Source organism: Centrocercus urophasianus, unplaced genomic scaffold, assembly GCF_019232065.1.
Source record: "Centrocercus urophasianus isolate 14NV4802_14NV808 unplaced genomic scaffold, USGS_Curo_1.0 seq_11, whole genome shotgun sequence".
NCBI lineage: Eukaryota > Metazoa > Chordata > Aves > Galliformes > Phasianidae > Centrocercus > Centrocercus urophasianus.
The window spans coordinates 33,164,350-33,175,483 of NW_024884253.1; the positions used below are offsets into that span (position 1 = coordinate 33,164,350).

The 11,134-nt window shown below is 39.7% G+C and overlaps 1 long non-coding RNA gene across 4 annotated transcripts; it reads right to left on the reverse strand.

Moving 5' to 3' along the window:
• Positions 1-4,787: 4,787 nt before the first annotated feature.
• On the reverse strand, positions 4,788-7,972 carry LOC122155289. Of its 4 annotated transcripts, XR_006167220.1 has the most exons (4): positions 7,790-7,972; positions 7,591-7,688; positions 7,223-7,310; positions 4,788-5,201 (listed from the first exon to the last, which is right to left on the reverse strand). It is a non-coding gene; the product is annotated as an uncharacterized LOC122155289 (long non-coding RNA). The 4 variants fall into 4 exon arrangements; XR_006167218.1 differs by lacking the exon at positions 7,591-7,688; XR_006167219.1 differs by lacking the exon at positions 7,790-7,972 and having other exon boundaries at positions 7,591-7,777.
• Positions 7,973-11,134: the final 3,162 nt, after the last annotated feature.

Genomic DNA, 11,134 nt, shown 5'->3' on the forward strand with positions numbered 1-11,134 from the left:
AGGATATAAAAGCAGTCACCTGTCAACCCAATCCAGCAATGAAATTCAGCAGCCTATTGTCCCAATCACTGCTTTCAATCACTCTAAACGGTCTCCAGAGACAATCATTATTATAGGACATGTTCCTAAGAGTAGATAAATGGAGCTCAACCTGCCAGCCTGCATAGGGAAAGATGGACAGTCTTGGCCAAAAATATGAAAGGGCCTGGAGCTTTATTGACATTTACATCAAAAATAGTTAGCAATGAAAGCAGCTGTTGTGGAGAGCTTTCACCACAACGTGTTTGGAATATGCTGTGAATTGAAATACAGACCTCCTGACAAGCAATTTACCTTCTGTCATTCTCCATGTGCTTGCAGCATTACTGGGTACTTGCTGTGATAGCCCACTTAAAGCTGCACATGTGTACAGTTTGGATGAAAGATTAACTGCAATTTGAGGCAGGAAGTAACGAATTGTGGAGTGTCATTCATAATGGCCGACATTGTCATCTGCAGGGTGACACCACAGCAAGAAGGTGCCTCCGTTGTGACGAGCTTATAGATTCAGATGTCATTCATCCTAATGAAGATCTGCCTACAGTTCTAATAAGCAGAATGTGAGACAGCTCAGGATTATAAGCATTAATCTGCCTTGTTTGTTGACATTAACATGATGACTAAAATGCCATTATGCAAGAAATTCTTTCGAAAGCTATTAAAAAGGGGCAATCTTAATATGAGTATTACAGCCCAGAACAAAAGATGTGCCAGGAGTTAATTTCCATGTTTACTCTTGTCATTTTCTACACTGTATTGATTTTTTTTCTCCTCCAAATAACTGATACTGTGCAAAAAGTGTTTGATATTTCATGAATACACCACTACTTACTGTGACCAAAATACAACCCACATACTATTTTCCCCTGGCACAAAAGGTAAACCTTTTAACCTGAAAACAGGTTATGTTAATAGAAATATCAATATGATTAATATTTAGCAGATATCTTGTGAGAACATCAGACTTGAATCATGCCAAGCACACTTAAAAGAAGACTTATGATAACATTTAATGAAAATAATTGACCTAATATGTAAATAGATTGGATTTTCTTTTCAGCCACACAAATAAGCCATTTTCAAGCTGATGTGATGCTCTTGACTGTGGGGGTCAATGGAGAACTGCCAAGGCTGATTTTTCCAAAGACATCAAGACTCTTATAAGTCATTATCAACTGGAATTGAAATAAATCTGTGTGTAAATCTCTGTTTAAAGAGGGCTAGAAGGAGGATATTAAGGATTTTGATCTTCATCCCTACAGAAGTGGATGACATATATAAAAATGGATTTGTGTGCCTGTCTTTGCAACTGAGCTTAAATATCATTTGCGTTCTGAAAACTGTATTCACTAACAAAATCCAGGCTGTAGTGGAAAATACTCAGATATGGGATAAGTAAGCTATTTTCATTCTGGAGACCCATAAGAGATTAGAAGAGTCAGGGACAGATTTTAAAGGACCATGATGCAGACAGGAGATCTCTACAGTTCGAGATATTTTGGGGTTTTTTTTTTCTTTTTTTTTTAATACCTAGTTCTTATAACTAAAGTGAAAACTCTTAATTCTTAATTCACTTTAGATATATTTCAATGTATCATAGATATTTTTGTTGTTTGGACGGCGACAAAATTAGACTCAGTTTTAAGAGATTTGGATTGGGAGTAGGTCAGTAGATATTCTGAAAAGGCTTAACCAAATTTAGTGGAAGCTGTTATCTTTGTAATGTGTCAGGGGAGAACAAAGTGAGGGATTTATTCTGACATTTGTTTGCCTATACATCAATAGTTGCAGGTTGAAGTAATTTAAAAGCAAGGAGAATCTGAATGACGTGGTAGATATGCACTGCCTCTTCTTAGCCTTTTATATCTCTGCACAATGAAAAACCTTAAATACTCCTTTCTATCAGAGTCCATAAAGAAAAGAGGAGGAAGTAAATCCCATGTGAGGGACTATTGCAGGCTGCTGCTAATGACAGCCAGGATGTGGGACCCTGACTGTAATTCTGTGAGCTAGTGACTGAAAACTACATGCGATGGTAAAATTGGATGTTGATTTTCATTCTCAGGATGATTTTTTTCTAACTACTGAGCCATATACCCTTACAAAGGTCCTTTTGCTACACATCTACACATAAGCACTTCTGATAGAAGTTGAAATTGACAAATTGTACATTTGTTCCATGGGATATCCAGCTGGGCATGTTGCCAATTTACATTAGCTTTACATTTTTTGGCCTACAGGCCAAGCCCACTGTTGCATCTAAAATTCATAGTGGTGAAAACGTAGTGGCAGACCTTCAGTCTGAGAAGTCAGCAGATTACACATGTGGTAGTTGGGGTGAGTTAAGTGGCTTGAAGTGAGGTTTAAAAAGGACACTGCATGAAGTAGAGGATTGCTGAAAGTCAGCAGGGGCATGGCACAAGATTTTAAAAGCAGACAGATGCTAGAATACCACTGAGAGGAGTGATAAATATCAGGTTATGGAAACCTCACGAAAAGCAGGGATTTGGTCTCCCTTTAATCAACTAATCAACTATGCAGAGCACAGGTTTGCTGAGTGGCAGCACCTGGAGAAGCTAGTAGGTGGGACACCCAGTTTCATTTCCTCTGTTCAGTAGGTCCCTAAATCCACCCAAAGCCTCTTGGTGGGGCAGGATTCAAGGGAGAATGGTTTTAAACTGAGACAGGGGAGATATAGGTTGGATATTAGGAGGAAGTTTTTTCAATCAGAGGGTGGTGATGCACTGGAACAGGTTGCCCAAGGAGGTTGCGGATGCCCCATCCCTGGAGCCACTCAAGCTCAGGCTGGATGTGATTCTGGGCAGCCTGGTCTGGTGGTTGGCGACCCTGTGGCAGGAAATTGAAAGATGATTGATAGATGGTCTCTATGGTCCTTTTCAACACACGCCATTCCATGATTCTATGATTGCATTATTTTTTTGTTGTGGACTGCAATTCCCTGTGACTGCATAGGTCTTTTCGTAGCAGATGAGAGCAGCACTTCAGAAGAGAGGGTTGTGCTGAGTACTTTGACCTGCTCTAACTGTGCTAGCAGTGGGACAGTGAGAAAAGCCTGGATGAGGAGGGAGGTAAGTGCCACATATGTGGTCTACGCTCTGAGGTTATGAAACACAAGTCTGTACACTCGCAGAGGCTGCTGCTGGTTGTCTTCTTCCCTCCACGCATGAGTCCCCTGTGCAGTCCCCACTGACTGGTTGAGCTAGGTGGGACTTCTCATTCAGCTAGTGCTAATTCCCAGATGTATTCCTGTCTAGAGGTAGGCTCAATCCCAAGAGGAATGTACCACAAAGAGCAGCTGCTGCCTGCTCATCCTACCCCCTATGCCAGCTGCACATCTCCAGAGCACCAGATGCACATGGGAGTTTTCATTTTCCTGTCCTATTTGAACAAAGCTATTATTCATTTTTTATTCCTATATCAGCTAGATGTGGAGACCATACAATTGAAATTTCAAGCCCTTCTGGGACCTGAGGGAATATTCCTCTTGCAAAACTCTGTGCTCCTTTATGGTCACGTGTCACTTAGAAAGTGTCCTGGAGGTAAAAGTAAAAAGCCAGTTGTAAGAAAGAGTATTTGTAGACTTCCTCGAAGCTGCTTCAATTACATGGCCCTGAGCATCATTCCAGCCTACAGACATCCTGCTTAAGCTGCATCTGAATGAGAGGGAATAGCTTCAAAATGCACCAGTGGAGGTTCAGGCTGAATATTTGGAAAAATTTCTTCTTAGAAAGAGTGGTAATGAATTAGAACAGTCTGCCCAGGAAGACAGTGGAGTCACCATTCCTTGAGGGGTTCAAGAACTGTGGAGATGTGGCACTGAGGGATGGGAATTAGTGGGCATGGTGAGAATGAGTTGATGGTTGGACTAGGTGATCTTAGAGATCTTTTCCAACGTTAACGATTCTATGATTCTAAACAGATGTATGGTTGCATGCATATAGCAGGGCCCAGATCTCTCTGATTAGGGCAGGTGTTTGGCAGCATACTGTGTCTTTTGCCCAATGTCTGCACACAGGAAGCCTTTCTATGTGAAGAAAAAAGAAGTTCTGGGATGGTGAAGTAAAGAAGGCAAAAACCCCACATTTCACCCACTCAGAGCCAGCATGTTCCTGGAAACTGCCTGAGTGCCACAGCATAGACAGAGCCCTGCTAATTGCAGGCCAGATCTGGGGTTCTGCCTACAACGCTCGTTCTAATAGCAGAGTCAATTAAAACCCAACAAGTTAATGTGATTTAGATTCAGTGAGAATTGTCCCAGAAGATTCAAAAGCTACCTCGGTGAATATTTTTGGGATAAAAAAAAATGTTAGACTATTGTTTGGACTTTATTTATAGCAAATCTGTAATCAAAAATTCTTCTGAAGTGGATATCTACTTAATGTTTGTTTGTTTGTTTGCATCCATGGAAAAAAGTGAATAATTCCAACACAAAACAAAACAAGCTGAGATTGGAACAAAATGATTCTTTGCTGGGAAGAGCTTTTGCTTGTAACATATTTTTATTTTCTAATAGAATCTATCTGTTGAGAGTTGTCCAAAAACTCTAACCTCAGAGGGTGTAGTCTGCAGGAAAAGGGGTTCTTAACAGGTTTTAATCATGGGAGTGAAAACATAGATAATTAATGAGAGATTTCTAGAAATGCAAGCTAATTTACAACTAACTGTGGATTTTGGTGGCATCCATTCTTTCACTGATCAGCCTAACTGAAGCAAAGTTAACAGGTGAATAGTGTTGTAACTGATGATTTATTTCCATAGTTAGAATAGGAGTAGAACATTTCTGTAAGAAGGAGGAAAATGATAGCTAAAAGCATGAGGAGAATTAGAAGGAGAAATAAGTACCTAAGAGTGGAGAATTTATTAACATAAAAGCAGATTAAAAAACAAAGTATACGTTATTGATCAAACCCATAGTATTTTTAACTAAGAATTTCAGCTGTTTTGAGTTAATTCTCTGAATAAACACACCACATTCTCTAAACAAATTCTGATGCACAGTTTTCACAGAGCCCAACAAAATTTCCAGCAGATCACTAGTGTCTTTAATTAGACTTTGTGCTGGGAAGAAGCTGACAGTGACTTCAGGGGTCAAGATCCTATTTATTTTGCTGTCCTTGGCATGTATTTTGAGAGCATCTTTTCTAAAACAAAAATAGAATAGTAATGGGTCATTGAACTGCTGGGTAAACGTTTAGAAAACAGGAGTATCTGACTGCCTATGAAATTTAGATTTAAATCTAGGAGCAGACCAAAAAAACAAAAACAAAACAAAAAAACAAACAAACAAAAAAAAAAACCACATGATCCTGACTGGAAAAACATCAAAACTTACTGCATGGTAAAGGGAGAGGATTAAGGCAAGATCTTCAGATCTGTCAGAAATTCTGCAAGCATTTTTAGTCTCTACTCCGATTTTTTTTTTTCATATAAGTGAAAAGTATCGGCCTTAATAATGGAAGGGAAGATAAAATCAAAGACTTGAAAATTGTTTATTTTCCCATCAGTATTAGGAGGAGCAGCCAACTGAAAACATGGGGGGATATTTTTCTCTTTCTAGACTGGATCAACTTTCAGTTGAAAATATGCAAGCTTATTTCTAGCTCAGAAGCAGGACCTACTTTTGCCTTCTCTAACACTGTCATTAAACAGTAACACTATCTGGCAGCAACAAACAGCACAAAATAAGTGTAAGATTATCCAACAGCATACACAGCTGAGAACATTCAAAACCAGCTGGCAAATATTTGGAGTTCCTCCAGATTCTCATAGATGTCTTTCCTTATGGCAGACAAAGGTAACAAATGTACTAAGAAGGGCCAAAGATCTCTATTTTTCTCCCATCCCTTGCTTTAGCCATCAGATTGATTACTGCTAAGGAGACACGGACATTTTATTTCCTTAAATCTCATTAACTGTTGAATTTGAGGAAGAGACATGATAAAGTTTTTTTAAAAAATCATCATAAGCATAGCGTGTGATGGAAAAGAAACACTCTTCCTACATATCCAATTGCAAACTGATTACATTGAGTATACCTTTCCCTCCTTTTGCTTGAAGGGCAATGCAAAGTCACTGCTCCAAAATTCAAAGCCTTGACTTACTGCCACCAGAAAAAAGTCTGGACTCAGAAAAATCCAGAAAACAAGTCTTTAAGCAAAGGTCTTGTCTCTTTCATACAGCTGCTACAAGAGAACGAAAGACTTCAGGCAGGCATTGCTTAACACTAAAACCTTCTTGTCTGCCTAGTGGAAGATCTGTGCTTGATACATGTACATTGTTGTCCCTGTGCTTGCCATTCATTTAAAACTATCTATAGCTTGTAGCTGCAGCTCAAAACAGCAAATGGAAAAAAGGCTTGGCTGCCCTGAACACAGGAAACATGGGGCTCCACTTCCCTTCCACAGCACACTGGTACTGTTGCCACAACTGGCTGTTCTGCATGACACTGGTAAATGCATCACCCTTTGATATTACTGATGTACATCCTCAAATTGGAGGCATGCTGGTGAGCTAAGCACAGTTGCTTCTCCCAAACGTACAGTATTAGCCCTATGGTGGACAGCTTCCCTAGTTGTACTCAGTACCTAAATACTGACCTGTATAACACAGGGATCACACCCTCTGCGAAACACTAAGACTTCTTAGGTATTATGAGCCCCTGCTATTTATCCAGACAGTTTATTTTCTCTGTAAGTAGCTACAAATATAGAAAATTTTCTAGTTCTTATCAGTAGTGAGGTGTTGCCTATCAACACAGGTGAAAACTTTCAGCTCTTGATCTCACTGTTTTAAGGAGCAGAGATAAAATGTTCTGTAGTGAAGGAGGTCTTGCTTCTTTGAGCTGTTCTATGTGATGTGGCTGAGGGACCCTTGTGCAGTGTATCTATGTATTTTCTGTACACAAGTTGGAAATAAGATGCTGATTTTGGTGAAAGGTAAGCATGATTCTGCTTCTCTACTTGTGGAAGTACTTCTTAATGTGCATTTTTAGGACTCTAGGTGTGACCAGGAGCAAAAGCCCTGAAAGGGGTTGTATATTGTAAGATGAAGTCGCGTTGTTGCTTATTATTCATGGCATAGCAGAACTCAGGGTCCTGAGTAAGACGCGGGACCCCCTTGTGCAAACTTTCATTTAAACACTTGAGAACTTTATCCTATTTACCTGTTATGTAGCTCTTATCTTCTGTTTAGCCTCTTGCAACTTGTTTTTTTTTCCTCAGGGGCTTGTCATCTCCTGCTTTGTCTTGCTTCTAAAAATCAGGAGAGAAAGCAGAAAAAGTGGTTAATTCAATGGAATTTCAAGGTTTTATTTTGTGACTCAGTTACAAAGAAACCCCCCTACTAGGGAAAATTTTCTTCAGCATCTTCCTTTCTTGTGATAGGAATAGATTGAACAGAGAGTGGTTTTTGTTTCTTTTTAAAGAAAATTATGAATAAACAGTTCTTTTTGGCATTTCATTTGCTTGATTCCCTGATGATTTTGAAAGCACAGATTGCGAAAATTCTTCTTTAACCTAATTAATAACTTACTACTCTGTTTTGCAAACAGATCTCCATTCTGACCTTGTAGCTCGGCTGCCTCCATAGGCAAGGCAGCCCCATAAATCACCCTATGTCTGAATGAGGAACTGTGGGAGATAAAAATGTGCAAGAGAAGAGGAAGGGGGAGAGTTATAAAATTAGCTGAGGCGTCCAAACAGGTCTTTTTCAGGCTTTCCCTCCATCTTACAAACGCGTGGACTGAGGAAATGTTGGGTGGGATGCACCAGCCAGCTCCATGCACTGTAATGCTCATGAAATGCTGAGGCTTCACCAGTCTGAGTGTCCTCCTCTCCCTGATCTCCCCCAGCACAAGCCCCATTGCCTGTGTCCCCTCTGATCCTGAACAGCTGTTTCTCCTGAATCATCATGCAAAGCCTGTTCCAGTAATAAAAGGCTAATGAAAGTGAAAGGGGTATGGGACAGGATACTGGTTTCAAAATCTAAAACAAATTTCTGAGATAAGGGGAAGCTGTGGTCATTTAGCAAGCAAACCTTGGGCTAGGAAGGAATGTTCTAGGGAGAGCAAATCAATGAATAAATAAACAGATAAAGTGCCTATGTGGAGATCTAAAGTCAGCTGTGCCATAAAAACAGGAAGTCGTTAACTTATGAGGAGAAAGAGAGGTTTGTTTTCTGTGCTCGGAGCACCGTAGGCTTGCTGGAATGGAGCAGGATGTGTATTTAGGCTGAGTATTTCATTTCCACTCACGGGTGCCTTCTGCTCTGAGTGGGCTGGGACAGAGAGCTTGTGTGCCACGTAGGCTCTGATGGAGACAGGCAGAGACCTGGCTATACCTGAGCTAAATGCTGAGGTCATTTTAATTCCCCCTCTTGCTTCTTGTTTGTTGTCAATTAGCTTTTTTGAAGTGAAATAGTTTATCGTAATAGGTCTGCTTGTATAAACCACTGAGTCATCAGTCTGGAGGAATACAAAAAGAGGAGAAGGATCTGCATGTATTTCCCTTCAAATTCTAGCTCTCCTGCAAAATAAAGCACATTTCTGTGCTTATTTATTCACAAGAATAGCAAAGAACACTCACATTTTAAAGTGTATTGTGTTACAAGATCCTCCCAAAATATCTTTACTAATATTTGTAAGTGTTCCTGTGAAGAAAAGTTTATGTAACATGCTTAAATATTTATGGAATACTAAGAAAAGAGGCATTAATTGGCAAACAACTTAATTAAAATGCTTTCTTGAGTAATTAGGAGCAAATACTTTCCTATCTGCTTTGCATGCTATTTGTCTGGTTCTCTGTTTGATAAAGCCTGCCTGTCTGTCAAACTTTGCTGCAGGTAATTTTTTAGCTCTGTGGGGAAAATCTTCAAAAATTACATCTGAATTTAAAATATTGTGATTATCATTTTTGTTTAACAAATTCTCCTTTTTTACTTTGTCTTCTATATGTCCCAGTAAAGCAGCATCCTGGGAATTTAGGGCCTGAAGATGAAATTCTGCATCAAGGCATTACTGAGTTTCCAAAAACACTCTCCAGAGAACTAACTGAATCAATCTAGAATCAACAAACAGTGCAGTTAATTAATGAGTACACCATAAGGGAGCTTTTTTAAACAATGTTGACTGCTGCTGCCTCAGGACCAATAGCACCAGAAGTTATTGCTGGTTTCAAAGACGTGATTCTTAGGGTTCCCCCAAGGCACCTTTTGCTTACATTAGCTATTGACTACAACTTTTCCTCTTATTTGCACCCTAGGGAAAGTATACTTGTTTGCTAAATTACTTTTTAAGTGATGCTTCTTCATGCCAGTAGCCTGAGGTAGATCAGGGAAGATGCTATAGTGTAAATAGCAGAAAGTGCACTGCTTTACAGCAAAATGTGAGGAAAACCTTTGAGCATGACACCACCCAAGCACTGCTTCCAAGAAGACTGAACTGGGAGGGCTGGGGACCGGTGGCACTCACAGCCAGGTGCATGCCCCTGCTGGTGGGCACAACCCTGCTAGGCACCAGGCTGCCAGAGAGCCTGGCTCTGCATGTTGCTTTGCAGGTTCAGGACAGGTAGAGTTGGAAAAAGCAATGATAACAAGCCTCTATGAACCAGGGAAGCCGAATCAGTGAATCAGTCTTAGGAGGGGGATGCAGGATCTGGATACTGTAGCTATGGTCTGCATTTAAAACAAAAAACAAACAAACAAAAAAAAAACCTCACTGCTTGCTGCTGCTTTTTTTTTTTTTTTTTTTTTTTTTTTTTTTTAAGGTCGTGGTCTTATACAGTGACCGTGCAGGGACTATTTTTCTTGTGCAACTTCTAGAATTTCCCCTTTGGGCTGCTTTGCAGGAGGACAAAAAATTCCTAAATTAGGATGTCTGTGTTTATACCCTTCAGAAGATAAACAGAGTAGGCCATCATGTTCTTGCAAAATGAACTTTTCTTGTTACAGCTGTGAGCTAACAGTTTAAATTATTACTAAACAGGGTCCAGCTATCTCTGGGTTGAGTTAAAATTTTATCCTTATGTAACAGGAAATTCAGATGTTAGTTAAACTCCTGATATTCCTTTTTAAAGACTGCAGCTGATGTGACTCACGTGAGGGCAACACTTTGAACTCTTCTTTACTGCAATAGCATCCGTCATTCACCCAAGTTAAGGTGTCTCATAATTGAAAGTACAAAATATTGATCTAAATTTGATCAGCAACATTATATAACAGTAAGTCCAAGAGAGTGCAAGTAATGTGGTTAGAAATAATTGGTTGGTGTTATTGATTGGATCTTGCTAGAATGCATTTGCAATCTCTACGTGCTTTTAATAACATTATTTTCAACATTTATTTACAAATTACCATTACCATAAGTATTTCAGTGGGGAAATAGTGGGGAATAAGATTTCTGTTCCTGTTGCAGCATTTTCAATCAGATTTTTGCAGGACTAGCAAAAGTGTGATGAGCTGCAGGATAAGAGTGAAGCTGGAAAAAGAACTTTGTTTCTGGGGCACTGTCTCTACTAAGAGTTCAAGCCAAAGGATGAGAGAGGATCCTGCAAAATTTAGCCCCTGTTCCCAGAGCAGTGAGATCTGCTACCAGTAAGGCTAATGTTGCCTATGACCATGAAGTTGAACTCAGTCATTTAATGCTTTTATGTTTATGTCTAGTCTTCTTAATTTGCTGTGAATTTGAAGAGACTCTTTGCAGCACAGGCATGGTGACAGGGTGTGACACAGGCAGCCACTATCTGCAGGCAGGGAAAGCCCTCTTGCCACTGAGCCTGGTGCAGCTGGTATAAATTACATTCTCTGTATCAAATATAAACAAACCATTACACACTTGGCATTGATACACTGAATATTGTCTCAGGAGAAAAAATATATACATCATTTCTATATGGCTAGGATCTGGTTCAGCTTGTTCTTTGATGTATAATGAAAATCGGGCTTTGAGATATGTATCTGATTATGTTTACCTTATGCTGAGAATTTAGTCTGTCAAATACTGTTAACGTGTTCTTTGTATCTGTTGTAGTTTCTGTGGAAATAAATAGGAGCGTTACTTTTGGAGTGACCCAAAGCATTG